This window comes from Phocoena sinus, chromosome 20 (genome assembly GCF_008692025.1).
Source record: "Phocoena sinus isolate mPhoSin1 chromosome 20, mPhoSin1.pri, whole genome shotgun sequence".
Lineage (NCBI taxonomy): Eukaryota > Metazoa > Chordata > Mammalia > Artiodactyla > Phocoenidae > Phocoena > Phocoena sinus.
The window spans coordinates 18,359,088-18,384,809 of record NC_045782.1 but is presented as its reverse complement, the minus strand read 5'-3'; the positions used below and the strand labels follow the sequence as shown (position 1 = coordinate 18,384,809).

The following is a 25,722-nucleotide window of genomic DNA, read 5'->3' as shown; positions in this document are numbered from 1 at the left end:
TACATGGGATTATTTCACTCCTGATAGAGTAATATGTAAGCAGAGCTTTAAAGTAGTTTGACTTTTTTTTAAAGAAAACATTACAGTAAATGGAGTTTCAAAATAACTGAGTTGGGGGGGGAGGTGTTTCCTGGAAGTTCTGACTCCATTTCTTGTAGGTTTTAAATATCGCTCCATAAATTTAAAAGTGAAAATCTTAATCTCGGTTTGGGTGCTTAACTAATCCCACTTCTCAGTATGAATTCCCCTGTTAACTTTTTTTTTTTTTTTTACGCGGGCCTCTCACTGTTGCGGCCTCTCCCGTTGAGGAGCACAGGCTCCGGACGCACAGGCTCAGCGGCCATGGCGCACGGGCCCAGCGGCTCCAGGGCATGTGGGATCTTCCCGGACTGGGGCACGAACCCGCGTCTGCTGCATCGGCAGGCGGACTCTCAACCACTGGGCCACCAGGGAAGCCCTCCCCTGTTAACTTTAAGAATTTTAAAAACTTTTTTAATCTTCAAAATTACAGTCCCCATAGGCTGCATCTGCTCTTAGCCAGGCTTCATTATGTCCCAGAGTAAGGAGCAGAGGCACAGACTGGAGTTCTACACCCACCTACCACAAAGGACTTTGAGCCAGTCCGTGTGTCTGAGTTTCCTAATTTGTAAAATAATGATCTCCAAGATTTTTCTGCCCTTACATTCTTTTTTTGCTTTCACATATCATTGGTTGCAAAGTCTTGTGAGGCTTGACTCTTAAGAAAGATTATTAATGTGAGCCTAACTTAGCTCAGAAGAGAACTTTGCACAGGAGAGAATTTTGCAATTCTGCATTATGCAGGGTACTTTAGGAGGTAAGGTGGGAGGGTCCAAAGAACCATCAGATGTGTCCTTACCTCTCAAAGACATGGCATGTTTATGAAGACAGGGAGCAAGGTGAAAATTTTTATCTACTTAAATAATAGGTCAGGAAAACAACAGAAAAGTTAAGCTTTATAGAGCTTAGATGATTCTTTGCCAAGTAATTGTACAACCTAATTGTTCTGGAAGTTTAGCAGAGGGAGGGATGCCTTAGGGTGGCTCAGAAACACCATCTAGAGGAGAGGAGGGGTTGAGAGGAGTTGCAGAGGATGGGTAGGATCTGTGTAGGTGGAGAACGTTCCAGGTGGTTAAAGTGGCCAAGCAGAGGAGTGGAGCTTAAAAGCCGACTCTTGGGTGTTCGTGAATAAGTTGTCCGGAGGGGAAGGAGTGGGTGTTGGGGAGTTGTGGAAAGAATCGCTGGCTCTCATCAGTATGACGCTTGGCTAATGCCCAGGTTTCTAGGTCTACCTTTATTCCCAGTCACCTGGTCCATCAAGATTCGGATGTTGTATGTGTCTCACCTGTGTGTGTACTCGACCACTCTGCGAACTGGCTGCAAGTCTCAGCGCACGGGTTCAGTGATTGTTCATGGTTTATTTATAAGTTGGGAGGGGTTGGTTCCCAGGAGCCGTAAAGGGTAGCAGTGCCCTTGCCTCCTCCCCAGCTGTAAATCCTGATGACCCAGGTGGAAAGCAGGAATTTCCTATCAGCCTGTTGTTCCTCCAGACTGTTCCAGTGTTTTAGCTGTATGAGCCTTACTGTAAGGCTCGTGTGGACCCTTGGATATCTGTGTCCCTCTGCAGAAGGTGCTATTATGTCACTGTAGATCCAGGTGCTATTATGTCATGTAATGTTTTCATCCCCCGGAATATGGGTGGTTGGTCCATATGGGGTGTATATTTATGGTTGTATAGAGGCGAAATTTGAGTGTATTTCATCTCACAGTGGGTATGTGCGCACGTGCTCCATCATTCCTGCCTTCCCCAAGCTGCGGCTTCTCCTCTCGCTCCCGTCTGGAATGTCCTGTCCCCTGCTGTCTATCTGGCTCTTCTGCAAGGCCCCTTTCCTTCATTTATGGTCTGTGACATGCATTTAGGCACTTATAGCTACAGTTTCATGGGTCTGTGTCATCCAAACCGAATTTTAATTTTCCCTACAGTAGCACCCACTGTGACATTGTTTATAGAGAGAGAAAAAAAGGAATGTTTTGGTTACTTTTTTTTTTTTTAAGCTTTTGTGTCATTTTCCATTTAGAATTATCTTCTTATTTTGCTACTAGTCTGGCTTTCTTTTCCTCTCTTGGATAAAAGCTTTATTTTTAGACATCTGCTACAATCAATGTCACTTTCCCCTTACTGTTATTATTTTTTAAAATTGATGTAGGCATGTGTCTGTGCCTGAGGGTCTGGATGGGGCAAGACTCAATGATGTGCATTAGTGTGAGTTAGCATATCTGAGAAGGAGTCTCAGTTTGTATTTTACGCTTATACCAGAAACTGCTGGTATCTTGAGGGCCGCCTTTTCTCCCTCCTAGGAGTCTCTTGCTAAGGGAGATTTGTTCTATTTATTTGCTTTTCCTTTTGGTGGAGGCACAGGTGTCGGTGGTTGTGGTGATGGTGGTAAGCTCCGCACTCCACTTCCAAGCGTCCGATCCAGGAGTCAGATGCCTGCACGAGCACCTCCAGCCTTCGTGGTCAGGCCTGGTTCCCGCCAAACCCCCACATGGCCACTTGAAGGCCCGACCTCGGCATCCCCACCACGGTCTGCTTTCTTCCTAGCCGCTTCCCTTTTAGAGCCTTTGGTTCCTTTTCTCGTGCCTTGGGCCATTCCTGGACTTGAGTTCTAACAAAATTCACATCAGCTCTGCTGCACCCTGTCTCGCAGTGAGAGACCCGCCTGGTGCAGCCACGCGGAACATCTGGTCCTCACTGTGCCCTCACTCGCCACTTAGCCATTCTCGAGGAAGGAGGAATGCGGGCTGCTCTTCCTGAGGACAGTGGCCTGAGACATGTGCTTTTCATGTCACAGGTCGAGGAAACCCACTTTAGGCTTCCAGTTTCTAATTTTGTTGGTGGTGGTTCCTGTTTTGAGAATAAGGCATCTGCTCAGCCTGGTGTCTTGGTTCTTTGGAAATTTAATTTGTCCTCTTTTCGTACCGGTTTTTCTCTTCCATAAAAGCAGTGATTTGAAGCACTGTGTTTACCGAAGCTCCAGGCAACTTCTCACCTTTAACCTAACACAGTGTTCCTTTTGTACCTTTGCTTAGACCAGGCTTTCCTCAATCTTGGTGCTGTTGAAAGTGGGACTGGGTCATGCTTTGCTGGGGGGCGCGGGGGGGGTGGGCTGCCCTGTGTGTTGTCAGATGTTTAGCAGCATCCCTGGCCTCTACCCACCAGATGCCAGGAGCACCACTCCCCTCCCATATGACAACCAAAAATATTTCCAGATGTTGCCAAATGTCCCCTGGGGGAGGGGCAAAATTGTCCCCAGTTGAGAACCACTGGCCTCAGCTGTTCTCACTCCCTGGAATGCCCTGGAATGTCCTCCCCCTACTCTCTACCCTCATCCCTGCCTGTCAGACTCTTCCTTGTCCTGCGAGACCAGTTCTGAAAAGTCTTTCCCAAACCTCCAAGGCAAGGGTTAACCATACCCTCACCTGTGCTCCCAAGATATATGGGCACTTGATCATAACTGTTAGGATTTATCATGCTATGTTGTTTTCTCTGCGTGTCTGCATTCCCACCAAATTGTGAGATTCCCCAAAGCCAGAGAGCCTGTCCAGAGGTGGATCCAGGTTGTGTGGTCCTTTGAAATTCATTACAATTGGGGAGGGGGGAACCACCTCTGAGAAAAAGAGTACAAATTATGAATGTCAGATTAGATACACGGCTTTGGAAGGGTAAGCACAAGTGAGTGGCTGTGAAGCAAACCCACCGCTAGCCCTTCTGCATTTTCTGTCATGCTCCAGAATTGGGCAGCTATGTGTTCAATACATCTTAAAGTGAATGAACTGGGACTCCCCTGGTGGTCCAGTGGTTAGGACTCCGCGATTTCGCTGCCGCGGGCCTGGGTTCGATCCCTGGTCAGGGAACTAAGATCCCACAAGGCACGCGGCGTGGCCAAAAACTAAAAAAAAAATTAGAATAAAAAACTACAGGGCTTCCCTGGTGGCGCAGTGGTTGAGAGTCCGCCTGCCGATGCAGGGGACACGGGTTCGTGCCCCGGTCCGGGAGGATCCCACATGCCGCGGAGCGGCTGGGCCCGTGAGCCATGGCCGCTGAGCCTGCGCGTCCGGAGCCTGCGCATCCGGAGCCTGTGCTCCGCAACGGGAGAGGCCACAACAGTGAGAGGCCCGCGTACAGCAAAAATACAAATAAAATAAAATAAAAAAAAAAAAAAAATTAGAAAAAAAAAAAAAAAAAAAAACTACAATGAGTGAACTAAGCCGTCAAATGTGGGCTGACTGTTCTTCAGCCCATGGGATTCTTAACTTAAAAAAAGCATACAATCACCTCAAAATATTGTACTTAATTTAATACAACTTCAGTGTGTGTGGGGGGCGGGCAGGAGCCATGAGCTGCAGAATTCGTAGAAAAGCAGTGAACAGGCGCTCGCTCGCTCTCGCTCTCTTACTCGCCACACAACCTCTGTACTCTTTCTGCAGCTCTTTGATCATCTGGAAAATTCGATAGGACAGAGGGTCCCTCTTGCTTCCTGGGGCAAAAACCTTAGGTACCCCGGTGGTCCTCAGGCACGTGTCAATCTGTGATTGGTTCAGGGCTCTCCTTCAAAGGAGCTGTAGTTAGATTCATAGGAGAGGTGAATGGCACACTAAATCTTTTTGGCTTGCATGTGAAATTCTTTGGCAACCACTTTTAGAGGCCTTCGGAAAAGGACAGTTTGCTCTGGGCCTGTTTTGCACATTGGCTTCACATTGGGACAAAAAAATGAGAATTGGGGTTTCGGAGCTGCCATTTGGAGTGAATCGCCCAGCCGTCTTGTTTCCTTTCCTACTCCGTGACAGATTTCCAAGACTATTTTTATTCGGGGTCATTTGTTGACCCTGGAGACTTCTGCTGAATTTCGCTCCCAAACAGAGCCAGATGTGGGTGGAATCAAGCGCTCAGAAGCTGCTACTGGTGTGTTTCATCACAGGTTCTGAAGGGTTCTTCTTCTTCCTTAAAGAGAGCAGCTTTGACTTTTTGCTCAACTTGGAGACGAAAGTGGTGGATCTGGTGTAGATAGAAGTGTGTTTGTTTAATGGCTGGCGCAAGCTGTCAGTGTCGTGAATTATCCTGACGTGGAGAGCCGTTTGCTGACGTTTTCACCTCAGTCTGAGCCACCTCAGCAAAAAGGACTGGATCTCAAGGACTGGCCTCATTCTATGATAACTCTCTGGCATCCCTTGCTGTGTTGCCGTTGGGACTGGATTGGGTCGTGTGGCACTGCCAAGCCTATCTGGTGGGATCTGCTGTGAACAGTGGCTCCAGCCCCACTGGTGATGAGCCTCACTGACGTGGCCTATCAAAACGTCAGCTAGACTCAGGAATGGGTTCAGAGGGTAACAGCGCTTTTAAATATACATTGCAAGCCTCTCTCTTTTTGTCTCTTCAGTTCCTTGGTTGAGATAACAGTTTTATTTCCTCTGGGATGGAGGCTCCCTTCAGTTTACCTGCTATGTAATAACTGGGCAGATCTCTTAGTAGGCGGTGTTTCCCAAACTTTAGTTTTTGTCATTTATGGGAAGAAGAAAGGGGAGCACACGCTTGCATCGGAAAGCAGTGAAAAGAGCACAGGCTTCGAGTCCTGACTGGCCAAGTTCAAATCCCAGCTTCACTTTCACTCTTTTTAGCATGATACCTTAGGGTAAGCTAACTTACCTAAGCCTCATTTTCCTTATATATGTAAAATGATTGCCTCTTAGGGTTATTGGGATGAAACCACATGAAGTGTAAAAAGTGCCTGGTCGGTGCTTGGTACATAATTCCCTCCCAACTAATGTTAACTCTGTTTCTGAATCCTTCCCAAATGGCCTCACCTCCCTGCCCTGACCCTGAAGGGCTTGCTAATCTCACCTCTTCCTTCCTCACAAAGACAGAATCATTCGTTTTGGCTTCATTTGGGGGGCAGGAATGAAAAGTGTTCTAGAAGGGATTGGGGTTACCTAGTGGAGAAAGCAAAAACACTGGAGATAAATAGATCTGGACCTTAATCCTGTCTCTGTCCACTACTACCACCCATGTGGGCTTAGACACGTTGCTTAGCCTCCCTGAGTCTTGGTTTCTTCCTCTGTAAAGATGAAGTGTTACCGCAAAGATTAAATTCTACTACCTGTAAAACACTTAGCGTGGTACCCATAGCATAGTATAGTAGATGCTCAGCAGACAGACGGTCCTCTGTCTCTCCTCTCCATCCCCTCTCAGTGCAGCCCTGTGGATCAAGTGCCCTTGTTGGTCCCACCTGTCTCCGTGACTGTCACACTCATAACCCTGTTCCCTCCAGGGTGTTCTCTGCTTTCATGAAGGTTGGCGGCATTGGTGCCTGAGATCTCCAGGCACTATAGATGGGTGATTAACTTTAAATATAGTCTTTAAAAAAAAAACCCTCTAACTTATTTCCTTATTTAACTGTAGACCTTATGTCTTTGTAATATAACCTCCTGGCTTTAAAGCTAGCAACTACTTGAATTCCTGCTGTGTGCTCATCACTACGCTGGGCACCTTGGTGGGGGTTACTTTATAAAAAGTCATTCTTTGCGGGATAGCTTAATTGGGAGTAAAAGATACCTTAATAAATAGATCAAGCTCAAGTAGAATATGACTGAACCAAAATGAATATTGCAGACAATCAGTTATTTTTAGGGCTTCCTAGAGAGAAGGAACCAGTGAAGGAGATTTTTTAAAGACAGAACTGATGACAAGGTAATTAAGAGTTGTATATGTTACGTACTAGAGTTCTCAGGGAATTCAGAAAAAGAGAAAATGGGATTGGGAGTAGGTAGACAGTGCTCTGTGGAAGAGGCAGAATGTGAGCAGACCCTTGTTGGAAGGAGAGAGAGTTTCTCATCGGGAGACACCCCTTTCCCCTGGGCCCTGATGTCCTAGCCCTTTGCTTTCTCGCCATCCACTTTCAGCGCCAGTGGGCTGGCCATGCTGCCCGCCAGCTTACACTGCTCGAAAATATCCGCCACTACCCCCCGCCCCCCCGCATTGTCGGCACTTTGTTCATTCCTGTCTTATGCTACCCCCAGATTCTCCCAACTAGAGACTGAGTCAGGCTGATATGAATCCTCTTCCAAAGTCAAATACTTCTAATGCAGCCCAGGTACATGAGGGTAAATTTGCTGGGTCCTGTCTGTCTCACGCTTTGATGAGGCCAGTTAGAAGGAGGGACTGAGAATTTCATTTCTGAGTAATAATTTTGCAGCCTGTCACTGCAGACCTGGGATGGAGAACTGAACTCTGGCGGGAAGGATGGGCCAAAGATAGTATGAGCCCAGTTTATTCTTGGGGAGGCAGGCTCTGAGGACAGAGAGGGAGGGTGCCAGAGAAAAACTTGGCTCAATTAAAAAATTAGTCTGTGGCTTATCTTTGGGCCTAGAAGAGGAAATGGAAAAAAAAATTTTTTTTCTTCCTTTATTTTATGCCTAATTACAGAACTTTTAAGACTCAGCACCCAGACTGCGTGGTGAATACTATGGTCATTCCGTTGTGGGTTAGAGACATATGTGAGCCAGCCTGTGACTCTAATCATGGCTTTCAACATTTCTCGGTGAAATAGAATGGTCCACTGTTGGAAAGTAGGCCATTTTAAAGTAAGGGTTTCTGATAAGTGACTTTAATTGATGGAGAAGGGATTTGAGAGCCTCAGCTGGTTCCTTTTTGATACTTTGCCCACCTTCCCGTCTCCTCCTTGTCTCAGCCTCACCCCTGAGGATACCCCAGTTTGCATTCCAGACACAGCTGCTCATGGGGGAGTAGTTACTTTATGTCTCAGTGAGACAGTCTTCATTCTCCCCACGTTTCTGCCCCTTGGTGCACACAGTATGGAAATGGATTTCGCTTTAGTGAGATTAAAGCATTAATTCTAGTAAAGCTATTTTGCTTTAATAAAAAGATTGTTTAGTGCTGAACATAGCTTTTTTCCAAAAAGTACACAGGCCAATTCAAGGTTCTATTAAAACAAAACAGAACAAAACCTTCTGGAATAGATGGGGAAATGCATCAAGAGACAAACCCAACTTTGCTTTCATTCCTCCTCTCCATTTATGACCCACAGTCATATTACTAAGACTTGGGGGAAAAAATTACCGCTTACATACACCAGGGTCCCATAAGCGCTAGAAGCCAATGAATTAGTCAAAAAATGGCTTCATCTAAAACAATGAAGCAAACACCAAGAGCAATTCAAACAATTTTTTCCCCTCTGATCACAAAGTCTGCTTTGAGTAACTTGTACAATAGAGGATCATCCATAGCCGGGTCAGGGCGATCCCGAAGGGCTTTGTCTCAGACCACTGCTTAGTGTTCGGTATAAAGTCGAGAAAAATTTCATAGTCAATTTAGATTAAAAAGTCAAACTGCATTAAAAAAAAAAAGAACCTTACACTTACTTTGGATCACCCTAAAATCAGTTATGTTTCAGTTTGGGCTTTCATGGACATCTCAGTCATTTAAAGTTTATTATAAGAATAGCCTTTGATCATGAGGCTGAGTTATTTAGCCTGATTCTGCCATCCTAGCCTATGTTACTTGTCATTAAGAAGAAAACCTTTTAAAAATAATCCTCAAAAGAACATCTCTAGAGTAGTTCAGATGTCAGGAAGTACCACTGTGAGGAGTTTTTTTTTTTTTTTATTGCATTCAGCCCGTGCTGTCAACTCATACGTGTGTCCTACCTGTAGTCTCTAAGTCCCAAGGGCAACTTTATCTTCTTTATCTCTGAAGGCTTCTTTCCAGGCATTAAGAACAAAATGTTTTCCCTTCTATCAGTGAATGAGTAAATGAATGCATAATATTCCCACATCTTTGATTCCTGCCTGAACTATGTATTTTCCGGGTTTTATGTATTGTATTTTGTATATTTAAATAATCTGATTTTTCTGTTGTAACTCTAGTCTTTGGGGAGATAGGAAAATAAAGCTACTCTTGGGGGAGGAAAAAAGCACTAAAATATATTTGGGATCCTTGTGAAATGATAGACATCTTTTTTCTCTTCAGAGACTTGTAGAACTCAGACAGGTGGAGCTTATCATCCATACAACAAGGGGGAAACCTACTCGAGTGGTTCTGTAATCTCGTGTTGTTGCTTACCTTAGCAAGTAGATTACATTTTTACCAGCATCGGGAGGCCTTTATATAACTTGGTATCATTTGTTGAATGTCTCTAAAGGGACACTCTTTCATACAGCAAATCCAGTGACTCAGATCACATGATTGGTGCTCTTTCAGTCTGCATTCTGTGGTGCCCCGGGCCATGAGAAGCCGTCTTGGATGCCAGGTAGGAGTGGAGTAGGGCTTCAGCCCTTCTCCTTTCAACAGAGCAGCTCTGCATCTACATATTGGGGTTCCAAGGAATTTTTTTCTTGATGAGCTAATTTATTTTTAATTTATTTTTTCAATGAAGTATAGTTGATTTACAATATTATACTAGTTTCAGGTATACTACATAGTGATTCAATATTTTTATAGATTATACTCCACTTAACGTTATTACAAAATAATGGCTATATTTCCCTGTGCTGTACAATATATCCTTGTTGCTTATTTACTTTATACAGAGTGGTTAGTTTCTCTTAATCCCTACCACTATCATGCCCTTCGCCTTTTCCCTAACCACTGGTTTGTTCTCTATATCTATGACCGAGGAATTTTTTTGTTTGAGAAGAAATGCTATCACATTGAAAAACCAGTTTGAAAACCACTGTTCTAGGTGCTTGTTTTCCAGATGGCTTTTAGTCTTGCAACTACACACACACACACACACACACACACACACAAAATTAGAAATATTTCTAACCAAAATGATTTAAAAAGTGGCAGTGCGGTATGATATAATGAGCAAAGGAAATATTTCAGTTATCCGAACTGAAGCGTGGCTCTACTGTATGTACCCTATGACGTAAACAATGTACTTCAGTTCTCTGAGCCTCTACTGCCTGGTTTTAAAATGGGACTGATTGCTTTGGTGTGTGAAGCCAAGGCTGAGTTCCGAGCCGTAGGCAAAGTGCTAGTCCAAAACTGAGTCCTGCCCTTGGTATTTGAATTATTTGTGTGGTTGAACAAACCAGTGCATGCCGCATGGGTTTTTCCACACTGCATGCGCTTTATGATTGCTTGTTGATTCGTGGGAGGCGGCAGCTGTTGGCAGAATCTGTTACCATTTGCATCTCTGCCTCCTAGGTTCCTGGTTTATCTGAAACCGTAACTGAAAAGAAACCTGTTCTTTAACTTCATTTATCCTCGGCTGGTGGTTCTCCAGTTTGGCTTGGTATCAGAATCACCCAGCTCTTAAAATATCCAGATTCCCAGGGCCCTACTTCCCAGAGACTCTGATTTATTAAGCCTCACGAATGCCCAGTGATTCTCCTGTGCAGCCGGGTTAGGGACCACAATCCTAGGCTACTGGTTTGTCATCCACAGCTGTGTTCTGTTGAAGCGATATGGGATGTGAACTGACCGGTATAGTAACAAATGTATCATGACTTATCCAGATAATCAGTGTTCTTAGTTCTGTTGTGATTACTAAATCAATTTAATTATTTGATAGTCACCCTTTTGGTTGGCTGCTCTGCATCGCATGTGGGATCTTAGTTCCCCGACCAGGGATCAAACTTGTGCACCCTGCAGTGGAAACACAGAGTCTTAACCCCGGGACCGACAGGGAAGTCCCAAGAGTCACATTTTACTCTTCATCCGTACAACACCTTTTCCTTCACCCTGTGGTTATGGTTGTCTGCTTTTAGCATACCGTATATTACTTTTCTGTCACCAGATTTCCCATACCAAAAAAAAAAAAAACCAAGTGTAATCATACCATCCTTATTAATACCTTGATACGTTTCCTTATAATATTTTGTACATATATAAATGTATATATTTAAAAATTTGGAATCTTCCTGCTTAAACAAGATATACTTTTGTAAACAGTTTTCTGATATGATGATGTAGTGTCCTCAGCATTCTTTTCGTGTCCTTAAGTTGTCGTTGAAAGTATGATGGCAGCCACAACGTCCTCATTCTTTTCTGGGTCTGCAGGGGCAACCCAGACAGACATGGTTTCTTCTCCCATAGAACCGAGGGAGACATGTATGGGGAGACATACAAAACTGGTAAACAACAAAAGAATAATTACAGGTAGTAATAAGTGCTAGGAAGGAATGAGCAGGGTTCCCTCCCAGGGGAAGTGGCAGTGGTGTGTGTTCATGCCACAGAGAAGGCGTTTTATGAGGAAGTTGACTTTAAGCGAGATCAGAAGGTCGAGGAATCTGCGTGGGGGGGGCGTGGAGGCAGGTGTGGGGAAGGGAAATCAGATAGGGAAGGTTGGTTGAGGCCAGGCAGAATGAGTCACTAGAGGGGGAGGGAGGGAGCTACTGATGGAGCATTAGTCAGGACCACACTTTGCAAAGGGCCTTGGGAACGAAGGGCTCAGGCTTCAAGTGCACTGGAAAGCATTGAAGGGCTTTCCACATCCTGCAGTCGCTTCAGGTTGACAGCGTGCTTTTAAGTAAGTGTCTGGGTTCAGCTGCCCAAACTCCCCAGGTCTGGTGGCTGTTCTGAATGTTTGTTTCCGTCAACTTGGTGAGTGGAGTGAGGAGTTGGCAGTTGCTTTCTACACTTGCCGTTCAGCGATAGTAAACACACATACAGTTCCGTCTTGATCTGTCATATAACAGAGCTGTTTCTTGGAAGAGGCAGCCCCAAAACAGTGTTCTGTTGATTTGAAGTCAATCTCAATTAATGACTAATAGGCTACAGCTGATTTTGGGGAGCTGCTTTTTCTGATTTTATGCTTCAAGCAATAGGAGAAGGATTCTGAGCCATGAGTTCCCTGATGAAATCTCTGAGTTGTAGAACTTTAATGCCGGAAGGGAACCTGGAGGTTATCTCCCTGATGTACAGATACATGAAGTTAGGAACACAGAAATTATGTGACTTTTTTCCCCCAGGATTCTTCAGTAGTCTAGTGGCACAGTTATAACTGGAGCAAAAATCTCTGGTGTCCTAGCTCTGTATATGTTCTTTTGCTTCTGTCTTCGTTACTCTGAATTGCTTTGCAATCAACTAGCAATTCTTTAACTTCCTTTTTCATCCCCCCCTCCCGCCCCCCCCCCCTTAAAACAAACTTACTTAAAAAGATCTGAGCAGGTTAAAACAACGAAGAAGCTAACAATGTAAATATGAAGTAAATCTCTAGTTCTCTTACTGAAGGGCAACAGTACAAATACAAAATAACATTTTAGGAGCCAAAGATGAGGGTTTTAGGAGCCTGTGTTATGTGTCAACATCCACCTGGGCTCTATCAAGAAAAAAGGGGACTTGGAAGTTCTACCCTGGCTCATCCCACCTGCCCTGGAGGGGTGTGCAGTTCTCACTGCTTTATCAGTTAAAATGCCCCATTGGCTGCAGTGAAAAGAAAACCTGACCAAACTGGCTTACACAAAGAGGAAGCACATTATCTCACACAACCAGAAGTCGGTGATAAGAGAGGCTCTGGCCAGAGTCCTTAAGGGCTCTGGCTCCACTAGTCTGTGATTATCTCAGTTTTGTCCTTCTAGGGCTGGTTTCACCGTCACACTGGCTGACGATAGTTACAGCAGTCCTGTGCATCTCATCCAGACACGGTACCCTCCAAAGCAAGAAGAGGGACCCATCTGCTTGTCTTTGCTTCTTATTTAGGAAGTCCCTAGAAGACTTCCTTGTGTTTCATTGGTCCACATTTGCTCACATGCAAATTACTAAACCCATCACTGGTTCTGAGGAATGCGGTTATCATGATTGATTGAGAATGCACACAGTTATGTGGAAGGGAGTAGATACTGGAACAAAATCAGCTTCTTTTACGGAGGAATGGATTTTAGGGGAGAGAATAGGACATTGAATAGGCAACCAAGAGTGCCTACTCTGTACACTTTTATAAGCTGTGTAGACAGAATGATGTTAATTCAGAAAAGAATGCTCAGTGCGATGAGGGCACATGAAACTATGTCATTATGAAACTATGTCATTTTTAAATGACTGAAGGAGCCGTGGAAGCCACCTAAATGTCCGTTGATAAGATGAATGGAAAAGGAGATGTGGTACATACATACAATGGAATATTAGCCATAAAAAAGAACGAAGTAATGCCATTTGTAGTGATATGGATGGACCTAGAGATTGTCATACTGAGTAAAGTAAGTCAGAGAGAAAGACAAATATCATATGATATCGCTTATATGTGGAATCTAAAAAACTATGGTACAAATGAACTTATTTACAAAACAGAAATAGTGTCACAGATGTAGAAAACAAACTTATGGTCACCAAGGGGGAAGGGGGAGATAAATTAGGAGATTGGGATTGACATATATAAACTACTATATATAAAATAGATAACTAATAAGAACCTATTGTATAGCACAGGAAACTCTACTCAATATTCTGTAATGACCTATACGGGAAAAGAATCTTAAAAAGAGTGATATATGTATGTATAACTGATTAACTTTGCTGTACAGCAGAAACTAACACAGCATTGTAAATCAACTATACTCCAATAAAAATTAATTAAAAAGTAAAATAAAATGACTGAAGGAACAAGACAGAGGATGGGATAACTTTGGTGTGTTTTCCAGCATCACCAAGCAGTTCTCCACTTCTCAGTGGACACCAGCTGGGTGTCTAACAGATTTAATGTGCACAGTTCAGGTATTTTCTACAGATCCTACAGGCTAAGAGCTCAGTCCCACAAGACTGCCGCCACTTCAGACAGTAAGTCCAGGCTGCCACTTGTGCTTCGGATCAACCAACTGTAAATTGGAGGTTCCCATGACCCCTTCCTCAGATTTGATTTAATTTGCTAGAGTGGCTCGCAGAACCCAGGGAAACATTTGCTTATGTTTACCAGCTGATTATAAAGGATGCAGGTGAGCAGCCAGGTGAAGAGGTACAAAGGCTGAGGTCTGGAAGCATCCTGGGCACAGGAGCGCCTGCCCATCCACATGCTGCAATATTATAGACCAAACTAAAAGAAGAAGGCTGTGTATGTATTGGCCTGAACATACGCCACGATGTGTGATATTGGGTTGGCCAAAAAGTTCCTTCAGTTTTTAAAGAAAAATAAAAGACACGTTTTTCATTTTCACCAAGAACTTTATTGAACAACATATTCACCCTTTTGTTCCACTACCTTCTGCCATTTTTCGGGCAACTTCATAATTCCATCTTCCCAAAACTTTTTATCTTTTTAAGCAAAGAACTGTTCCAGGTAGCTTTTACAGTCTTCCAGGGAATTGCAATTTTTTCCATTAAGAGAATTTTGTAAAGGCCTAAATAAATGGAAATCCTAAGGTGCCGTGTCTGGTGAATACGGCGGATGAATCAGAACTTCCCAGCCAAGCTGTAGCCGTTTTTTACCTGGTCATCAAAGAAACAGGCAGTCTTGCGTTATCCTGTTGAAGAGTATGCGTTTTCTGTTGACTAATTCCAGACACTTTTTGTCGAGTCCTGCTTTCAGTTGGTCTAATTGGGAGCACTGCTTGTTGGAATTAATCGTTTGGTTTTCCAGGAGGAGCTCATAACAGAGGACTCCGTTCCAATCCCACCATATACACAACATCACCTTCTTTGGATGAAGACTGGCCTTTGGTGTGGTTAGGGGTGGTTCATTTCGCTTGCCCCCTGATCTCTTCTGTTCCACATTGTGGTACAGTATCCACTTTTCATTGCCCATCACAATTTGTCTTAAAAATGGAACGTTTTCGTGACGTTGCAGTAGAGAATCGCATGCGGAAATACAGTCAAGAAGGTTTTCTTCGCTTAACTTACGTGGAACCGAAACATCAAAGCGACGAACATAACTGGTGCAAATGATTTTCAGTGCTTGGTTTGGATATTCTGAATATGTCGGCTGTCTCCCGCATGGAATAACGTCGATTGTTCGCAATTACTGTCTCGATTTGATCGCTGTCAACTTCAGCTGGTCTACCCAGCTGGAGCATCGTCCAGCGAGAAATCTCCAGCACGAAACCTCACAAACCACTTTTGACACGTTGGACCAGTCACAGCACCTTCTCCATACACTGCACAAATCTTTTTCTGTGTTTCAGTTACATTTTTACCTTTCTTGAAATAGTAAAGCATAATATGACAAAAATGTTGCTTTTTTTCTTCATCTTCAGTATTAAAATGGCTACACAAAAATTCACCAATTTTGATAAGTTTTTTTTTAACTGCACGCTGATATGACAGCTGTCACAATACAGTCTAACAAAATTGTTTCAAATGAAGTTAGACGACTAAGTGCTACTGGAGCCATCTTATGGAAAAAAAACGAACGAACTTTTGGGGCAACCCAATATGTTTAATGAAATAGGTGGTGTAATTCCATTTTTATAAATAAAGAGGTGAATGGTATCCCTTCCTGTTTTAAAACAAACAAATAAAAAACAAAAAGCAAGAAGAGCCTGGGGCATCTTGCTGTGCTAGAAACAAAAGAAGTCCTCAAGGAATGATGGACAATGTAAAGAAGATATAAAAACCAGCTTGAAGGAGCTCCCTCTGGCTAAATCTGGATCGGCTTGAGCATCCAATTGAAATAGGAAACCACGAGTCCATACTTACATAAACTAATCGGCTAATATCTTGAAATTTGTTGAGGAATGAGATCTAAGTATCTCGTTCTTAGTATCTCACTTAGTATCTCCCTGCAAAATACTCATTAATTAATATCAAAGAAAAACTAGAATATTGTTGCAGTAGAGAAGCCTGGTAGACACCCCCTAAGTAAGTGAGCATAAGGGACTGCATCAGTAATGGAACGAGTCAGATCACATACTACGGGCACAGATGCAGTGAGAGCACAGTATCGCATCTTCTGAGACATTCTTGCTAAAGATGCATAACCTGGCTCTAATCAGAGGAAACATCTGGCAAATTCAAATCAAAGGACCAAATAACTGTAATCTTTAAAAATGTCACATTCATAAAAATCAAGGAAAGACTGGGGAGCTATTCTAGAATGATATAACAACTGAAGGTAAAGCAAGATTCTGAACTGGATTCTTTTGCTATAAAGGACATTATTGAGACACTTGGTGGAATTGGAATGGAGTTTGAGAATTCGTTGTTGGTAAATGTATCACATATTTCCTGATTTTGATGATTGTGTTGTGGTTACATAGGAGAATGTCACTGTGGAAAGCACATATGAATGGGTGGTAGGGCATCAGGTCAGCGCGTTACTCTCAAGTAGCTCAGGAAGAAAGAGGTAGTTGCAACTTTTTTGGTTGCACGTTTGAGATTAAAAAAAAAAAAAAGTAACTGCTACCTAGCCATCAAATGAGTTCCCAAAGGCAGTAGTGAGCCTCTGGTTGTAGGGATTCATTGAAACAGAAGTTGGAAGTTCACCCGCTGAGGCCATTGCAAAGGGATGTTGTACACCTGGAAGGCTGGTCTATGTGGCCTCTGAGGTCCCAGATGCTAAGATTCTGGGTGTCTACATATTTTAAAGTAATAGTTGAATTTATTAAATGATGTTTATGCCTTCAGTTATTGCAAATCAAAGGAGCTTGACCTCATACCAATCAGCAGGTGTTATTTAAAACACTTTGCTAGAGGGCTTCCCTGGTGGCACAGTGGATAAGAATCCGCCTGCCAATGCAGGGGACATGGGTTCGATACCTGGTCCAGGAAGATCCCACATGCCGTGGAGCAGCTAAGCCTGTGCACCACAACTACTGAGCCTGCGCTCTAGAGCCCGCGAGCCACAACTGCTGAAGCCCGCGCGCCTAGAGCCCGTGCTCCGCAACAAGAGAAGCCACCGCAATGAGAAGCCCGCGCACCACGACGAAGAGTAGCCCCCTCTCGCCACAACTAGAGAAAGCCCGCACGAAGCAACGAAGACCCAACGCAGCCAAAAATAAATAACAAAATTTTCAAAAATTGAAAAAAACCCAAAAATACTCTTTGCTAGAGACTTTGTATGCTAAGGACTGTGTATGACTCCCTACAGGAAACGTTCATGATGTCATTGGGTAAAAAGGGCATTGACATAAAAAAGAACCTGACCCCCATACAGTAGTATATAATAAATACCAGATCAGTGGGACCGATATTCTACAGTTCAGACTGGGGGATGTTTCCGTGAAGGCCTTTAAAGAGCTGTGGGATGGGGCTGGGTGCTGGTGCATGAGTAAGACTTAGGTATGCACGGAGTAAGAGTGGAAGGGGGACATTCCATGCAGAGGTGCCTCTGTGAAGGGGCACAACGTGTTCAGGGACAATGAGAGGACCAGTCTGACAGGTTTGGAGGGTGCCTATAGGAGAGCCCTGCTTAAATACAGTGTAGTCAGGGAGACAGGACTAGCTTCCAGAAAAGGGAAGATGGGGAGGAAATCAGGCACTGAGTTAGATGGTTTTTTAATTTGTGAAATTCATTCATTCACTTCTCTCTTAATGCATTCAGTCCTACAAGATAGGTGTTGCACTCATTATACGAATGTGAAACATTGCATTCAGAGAGAGGAAATGACTCTCTGAAAGTCACAGAGCTGATTTAAGAGGCAGTTTGAATCGGAAGCCAGATCAGCATGACTTCAAAGCCCGTAACCCTTCCTCTACCCCATCTGCTTCTTACACATGGGAAAGGAATAGAGGGCAGTGCTGTAGACTGGGCTTGCTGACTGTGTGTGTAGAATATTGGAAGGAGTATTGGGAAAAGGAGAATGTCTCTCAATACCTCCTGTCACGTTGAGATTGAGGTGCCCGTGGGACATGCCGTGAGATTATTGGAAAAGAGCATGAAGTGTGAGAAAAGGGCCAAGGACTGAATCCTGAGGAACATCTATGCTTAAGGGACGGTCAGAAGAACCTCCTCACAGGATCCCGCAGAGGAGCGTCCAGGGAGGTTGGAAGTAAACAGGAGAGTGTGCTGTCACAGGAGTCCAGAGGAGAGGGTGTGGTTGGCAGAGCTGAGCACTGCCTGGAAGTCAGGGCAAACGCAGGTGGAGAAGCGTCCATTAGAGCCAGCACCAAGGAGGGCATTGGGGACCTTAATATGAGAGTGGCCTCAGTTGCGGGCAGAGGTGGAAAACAGTCACGGTGGGTTGAACGTTGAAGGGGGAGGGGAAGGGAACTAGCAATCGTGAAAGGTGAGAAGGCTTTCAGGAAGTTTTCTCTGAAGGGAAGGAGAGCAGGCCGTAGCTACAGGAGGTGGTGGATGGAGTTTTGCTTTTCTCTTACTTTTAAGCCTGGAAAGTTGAATAGGAGTAAATGATGATGGGAAGGAGACAGGAGAGAGAGAGAGAGAGAGAGAGAGGTTTGAGAGAAGAGAAGGGTCTGATGCAAAAGGTGAGACCGCTGAGGAGATGGGCAGGATGGGGGGAGGGGAACGGAGGCACCTTTCACATTGTCTACACTGCCTGCTTCCCCCCACCCCCATGCACCAGAAGTCTCCGTGTGCCCATGCAAGGTGGCCTTACTGACCGTAGCTTCCTGCTCCCCGCCATTTCCAGAACACATCATCCACAAAGAGCATCTGCTGCACATCTGGAACAAGGTCAGCGAAGGAATATTCTGTTTAAAGTGGCTCAATTCAGTGCTGTCTGTTTGTGCTCAGTTCAGTGCTCAGTTCAATGCTGTTTGTTCCGAAATAGCTTCCTTAAAAAAAAATAGGTGTCCAAGGAGAATGAGGGAATGAGAATGAATACACTCAGGCCAAGAAAGCCAGTCCCGCCGAGAGCACGGCCTGGGCCAGCGTGGCCTTGGATGGGCCTCAGCCTCATCCAAGGGAGTCTAGGCCACGCTTCTCAGGGCTGAATGTGTTTTGAAACACATGGTGTCTACTCTGTCATGGCCTCATTTACCACCATTTAATTGGGCATCTGAAGAACTATTTTGATCTGTGATAGCTGACAAAAACTGTTTTGAATAAATGAAGAGCAAAAAAAAAAAGTGCTAGAACTGTATGCTAAGATGTTAAAATGCAAGACGGAGTGAGAGCCCAAACTTGGGAAGAACACAAGTTTCCATCAGGAGTGGGATGGAAAAATAAATTGTGGTGTTCATACAGTAGAGGAACTAGATAACAACAGAAAGGAATGGACAACAGCTCCGTGCGTCAGCACGAATGAATCTCACAGCCATAACACTGAGCAGAAGAAGTTGGACACAAAACAAGTCCCTACGCTGTACCTTCATCAATATAAAATTCAAACCCAAGCAACACTGATCTGTGGTGCTGGAAGTCAGGGTAATGGGAGTTTGGGGAGAGGAGAGGGAGCAGTGATTGGGAGGAGGCTAAAGCGGGGCTTCCGGGCTGCTGGGCATAGTCGTCTTAACACAGCAGTGTCGCCCAGGTGTGTTCACTTCGGTAATTCATCACAGTGTGCTCTCATGATTTGTGCACTTTTTTTTTGTTTCTTTTTTTGCGGTACGCGGGCCTCTCACTGCTGTGGCCTCTCCCGTTGCGGAGCACAGGCTCCGGACGCGCAGGCTCAGCGGCCATGGCTCACGGGCCCAGCCGCTCCGCGGCATGTGGGATCCTCCCGGACGGGGCACGAACCCGCGTCCCCTGCATCGGCAGGCGGACTCTCAACCACTGCGCCACCAGGGAAGCCCGATTATTGCACTTTTATGTATGTGTATTATGTTTCAGTAAAATGTGTTTTTTAGAAGAGACAATAAGGAAATGGTTGAGGAAACAATATAAAAATCAGCAAGCAATTCAGAGTTGGTGGAAGTCCTTTGACCTTATGCACGGCACCATAAATCTCATTGCAGCCAGTGAGGATTAACTGTTTATCAGTGCCAGCTGAAGGGTGGCATGACTGCAGTGGATTTGGAGAGACTGGAAGAGAAGCTACCAGGTATGGCATCTGTGCATATGTGTGAGGTGACATTCACACACGATGTGTACACACTTGTATACCAGGCGTCGGTGTCTCAGAGAGACCAGAGTGCAGATACTCGGTATAGGGTGTGGATTCAGCTAGTGTGCTCACACCCAGCAGTGTCCCAACTCCCTATCTGCAATTTGTGTGTGCTATGGGCATAGTTACAGGTTTTACTGGGCTTCTTCAAACCTTTACTCTATGTTTATTGCTTCCCTTCAGATTACTTTCTGATTTCGTTTTGAGTCTCGGATGCCTTCAAGAATTGCACACTTCTGAGATGTTTTGAATCCCCAGCTCTGCTTCACTGGCTCAGTGGGTTTGTGTGCAGAAAGTACAAACTGATTCTAATATTAGTTTGTCAAATAAAATTAAATCTCTAACCACTGCATAAAGTGTATAGCGTATCCCAAAGTGAGGCAGAATTATTTTTGGATTATTTGTTGTTGGCAGCTGGCTTCATCAATGATTTCCTGCCTTAGGCCAGAGAAAAAGCTAAAGTTGTTTTGCTTGGATGTGCAAGCTCGTTCACTTGCAGGTTTATTTCAGGTGGAACTTTGCTTTTTTGGAGGAGGGTGACTCACTTGTGAGGAATTTTGAGTAGTTAAGCAAGGAAGAGATCTGTTTTTCAGGGTTTCATAAATTGTCAATAGTCTCTACTTTGCCAGGATCCATGTTTATTTCTTCATAACTCCTTATGAGTTCGATCTTCATGAAAATTCTGGTTAATAAATTTAAATCCCCAAGGGTTACCTATTGCACGTGTTTGGAATGAATGGAAAAGAAACTCTCCATGAAGTGAAATGGAGATTTTATTTTTCTTTAGTTCAGACTGATTCCAGTATGATTCCAGTTGTTGACATTGCTGGTAAAAAGAGTATTTGACTTTTTCTGTTTTTAGGAAACTAAGACAATTTTTACCTATATTTGAAATCAGTAGCTCTGAAAGGTGACTTTCAAACATGTGCCTCAGAGAGAAAAAAAAAGTTAGGGAAAGATTCTTATGAATTAATTTAAAAACGTGTACACTTCCAAAGTGACTACAGGATAGCTATGTAAACTTAGGCCGATACCACACTTCATAATGTTCAACTTATTACAGTTATTTATTTAGTAAATTTTCCACCTTGCATATGTTGATTCTTAGAGCACTAGTTAAGTTGTGTGGAAAAAAAAAATCCATAATTTGTTGATGCATCCTGTACTTACCTTATTACCCAAAGTAGGAATATGGGGACGGTGTGGCTGTTTACCGAGACTAGAGGGAAGAAGATTTGGAGTGTGGGAAGGAGGCTAAGACAACAGGTAGAGGCCAGGGTTCTTGTGAGTCATCACAGGGAATTGTCTAGAAGCCACATGGAAGCACAGTTCTGAAGCTTAGAAGAGTGAACTGCGCTAGGGACATAGGTGTCAGTCATCTGTAGATGGTGACATTTGGTGCTTCTGGAGTACATGAGATTACCTGCTGGAGAATGGGCAGGGTGAGAAGTGAAGGCAGACATCACCTTTCAGGAAAAAAGTTTGGGCCCTCCTATTGCATTTGTTTTTCATACCTGGGTTTTTTCCTCTCAAAATACAAATGATCCCTGTCAAAAACTTGGAAAGTGCAAAAATATATAAAGACAATAAGATTGACCAATAATGCAATTCTCATTTCCCAAGAAAATCACTGTTAACATTTGGAATATTTCTTTCCAGACTTTTTCCTGTGCACATGCTTTCCACACAGTTGAGATACCGCTGTGTAGACAATTTTGCATCATATTTTTTTCCACTTAACATTAGTTCAAGCGTAGTGTCATCTTGTTAAAATCATAAGTAACATTGCATTTAGTATTTCTGTGCAGGAATTATTTCTCCTTTCGTTATTTAGGATTGTCTTCTTAGCACAAATTCCTAGAGGTAGGATAACTGGGTTAAAAGATACGAACAATGTAAAGTTTTACATTTTATTAAGTGTTTTTCAAAATTTTTTTATCAATTTCTACTATGAGCCATTCTACAGATGGCTCTAATGAACATTTAAGGGTTTCACTGGAGGAAGAGTTAATAAAAGAAATAGATGAACCAGAAAGTAATGGTATGAGAGAAACTAATAAAAGAGAGCATTCCTAGAAAGAAACAGCAGCAGTAGTAAATGCTGTAGAGAGGCCACATAAGCAAAGGATAGACGGATCCATCGGGTTTGGTGCCTGGAGGCATCGGTGTAATGGTAGGGTGCTCGCCAGGTTTACAGTGAGCTGACAGATGGATGAAGTAGATATGGTTTATTCCAGAATCATAGCTGTGAAGGGCAGGAGAGAGAGCGTTATTAGGTAGAGGGGCTGCGGAATTGATAGAAGGTGTTATGTTGTTTGTTTTTAAAGACGGGTGAGACGTAGGCCTGTGTGCAGGAATTGATGCTGGAGGACGGGAGAGAGGACGGGGTCCAGAGCCCTAGGGCCACCTCTTTTTCAGAGACAGGAGGAAGGGTGGTCAGGATGGGAGTGGATACAGGTAAACTGGTAGGAAGTTGGAGGAGTTTCTGTCTAATAGATTTATTTTTCTCTGTGAAACAGAAGGCAAAGACACTGGCCGAGAGTGAAGGGAGTGGTAGGAACATGAGCTCAGTGATGAGGTGAGGGCGAACAAGTTTACGTTCTGATGCAGGTGACAGTCCAGGGAGCTGTCTGAGGACAACCGTGGGGATCACCAAGTTGAACCTTCACCAGCGCCGGAGGTTTTCCTGAGGTTGAAAACCACATATCTGTAGCGTTTCCCATCTGTCAATCTGGGGGATTTCTCTGGCAGTACTTAACAGCCCAGGTGCAGGGGAGAAGCAAAGTAATCAGTTGGTCCTCTGAAAAAAATTTTCCTTGCAAGTATATTTAAATAACTTTAAAGTAAGTACAGGGAGGTTTATTCTCTCATAAACAAGAAAAAAGAGATGGATCGACTCCCATGGTAAGCTGGTGATCGAGCTCCATCCAGACCTTGATAACTACTCTGTTCCCTTTGAATTCACTAACGCTTGTAGTTAGGTTTTAGAAAAAAAAAAAATTTTTTTTTAAGTGCTGGTAAAAGAAAAGTTGGCGTATCCTTGTATGCTAGATCGTAGAAAAGTAAACAACAGGGCACACAGTTTAAGTGAGGAGAAAGAAAAAGAAAAAGAAAAGAAGGCATCATTACTATGCTATTCCTGTTCAAAACTGCTGAATGTTACTGGAGGGGCAGTAATTATTTAGTCATTGGAAGTTTTAGAGAAGCAATGAAAGAGAAGGCAGTAGAGCGCTCACAGAAGCCACTTAGTTTTTGTACTGCCCAGACATTTGACATGAAGGATACTTTTTAAAAATTATCTTCAAATACAATTTCATTTCAAAGTAAAATGGCTGTGTTCTATGGTAGTATTGCTGTACAGAAGGTGAAAGGGCAGTACGACAGTTCGGGGCCGATGGTGTGATGTGTTAGAGGATGGGCAATTGTCCATCTAAACGTTAGTGGATAATTAGCATTATGTTTATGAGAAAAGTTCACAGAGTTTGATTCACTCTTCAAGTATTATTAAGAAACAATAATTTTTTTATCCAGCTACCTTTTTTCTCTCTTACATGGTTTTGAGTGAATCAGTTTTCAGTGGATGCAAACAACCATTCTCTGGAACAGTAGCTATTAAAATTGGTTTGAAAGCTGCTTGACAATGATGAAAAAAAAATTATTTCCCAAAGGACTGCAGTAAGACTGATGATTTTTATGCTAGTGGAAGGCCAGTTTTTACCACAAAAATTTCCCTGTAACCTTTCATGATTGAAAACATATTACTTGCTGTTCAAAAACACAGGCAAATTAGTGAGGAGAGTTTCTAAAATAAATTCAAGGGTTAGACATATACTTTGCGGATGACATGTCATGATAGTAAAGTGTATTTCCTTCTGTGTTTTGTTTTAAACTGTAGAAAGTATATGAAACACCACAATCAGGCTTCAGACATGTTTTTACAGCTGTAAAACGAGCACACCTAATTTTTTTTTTTTTTTTTTTTTGCGTTATGTGGTCTTCTCACTGTCGTGGCCTTTCCCGTTGCGGAGCACAGGCTCCGGACGCACAGGCTCAGCGGCCATGGCTCACGGGCCCAGCTGCTCCGCGGCATGTGGGATCTTCCCGGACCGGGGCACGAGCCCGTGTCCCCTGCATCGGCAGGCGGACTCCCAACCACTACGCCACCAGGGAAGCCCACACCTAATTTTTAAGGGACTGTTTGTTTCAAGTGTCTATGTCTTACTCCAGAATGTTTATTTCTCACGGTGTATTTCTTCTCTTATTTTATAATATTTGTTTATCTGACTTTGCATGGGTTCATAGGAATGTCAGGGAACTTGGCATTTCCTTGTTCATCTAGGAGCCTCTTCATTACAGGGCTGTTCTCTTAAAACATATATTTTAAGGAGCAAATGTGAGATTTGGGGCTGCTGGGGTGAGTGAGCCCAACTACAGACTGTGACAATAAGGGTGCAGCAGACAGTAGCTAGATACTAACTGCCCCAAGGATTCACGCTTTAAGTAGTCATTGAATGACCCCACAGTAAACAGTCATGTGCTCTGCTATCAGGAGTGAGTCAGTTCTGGATCCGGCGTGACCATCAGAGCTAGCAACAGAATACAGTGGCCCTTCAAGCCAACTGAAGGCCTCTGGAGCATCCAGAACATTCCATTTCCTTGATCACTCTGAGACCGGACCACCACAGAACCACTTGTTTTCTGAAGGAAATGTCAAGAAAAAGATGAATGAACTCTCTGGTAACGTTTTAGTTTGGCATAATTTTAAATTTCTGAAAAGTGACAGGACCTCCCTCGTACTTTTCACCCAGCCTCACTGATTGTTTGGCATTCGCTTTGCTGCTGCCCCCACCAATAATGTGAGAGTAAGTTGCAGTCATCATGCCCTGTATCCCTAACACTTGAGTGTGCATTTCCTAAGAACAAGGAGAGCCTCTTACCTAACCCCAGTGCAGATACTGGAAGCAGGAAATTTTACTTTGGATTAGATAATTGTCTCGTATCAAAGTCCATGTTGAGATTTTGCGAGTTGCCCCCAATAATGTCCTTTATAGCGATTTTTTTTCCTGGTCTAGGATTCATACCATATCTCTTTGAGCTGGATTAATCTTAAATGAATTAACTATTTTGAGTGAGACAGAGAGGGGGGCACGTTTTCATTGCGTGCTTTTGTTGCACGCATGTCCATTTCAACATCTTTTCTGAAGCAGAGCGACAGGAGATTTTATAGAGCAGCTGTCATGTAGTAAATACTTGGACTTCATGGCTCATGAGCCCAGCACCTTTTTCAGCAGGTGAACTGCTTTCTGTACAAGCGACCACTGGTTCTTATGAAGTCCTGCTGTATACGCATTAATGTTTGCTGAGTACACTACTAACCTTTCTCTTGTTCAAGGCTGTCTTTTTAACATGTGAGAGCTGCTATTTCGTCCCATTGAACATTTTGTATAACTTCTGAGCAAGTTGTATAAGTTCAGCTTATCTGCAGCTTGTCTTTCGCTGAGGAAGGATGACAGGTAACCATCGTTTTTCTGCCTAAGGCCGGCAGTTGGGCTGTAATTATTCTCTGGGGCGTGTGAACAAAGCAGCATATGCTGTTACTCAAAATCACTCATAACCTCTACCGCGTTTGTTCCGTTGAAAATTGCACGACAGTTTTCTGTTCCTGATGTTTCATTCTATGAGGTGTGGCAGAGCTCTACTTTCAATTCATTCTCACAAGATACAAAGAATTCCCAAAATGAGATTTTTCTT

General features: G+C 43.6%; 1 protein-coding gene across 2 annotated transcripts in view; it reads left to right on the top strand.

Annotated features, from left to right (window-relative positions):
• MYO1D (myosin ID) overlaps positions 1 to 25,722 on the top strand; it is a 355,118-nt gene that overhangs the window by 1,178 nt on the left and 328,218 nt on the right. The gene's annotated exons all lie outside the window — the stretch shown is intronic.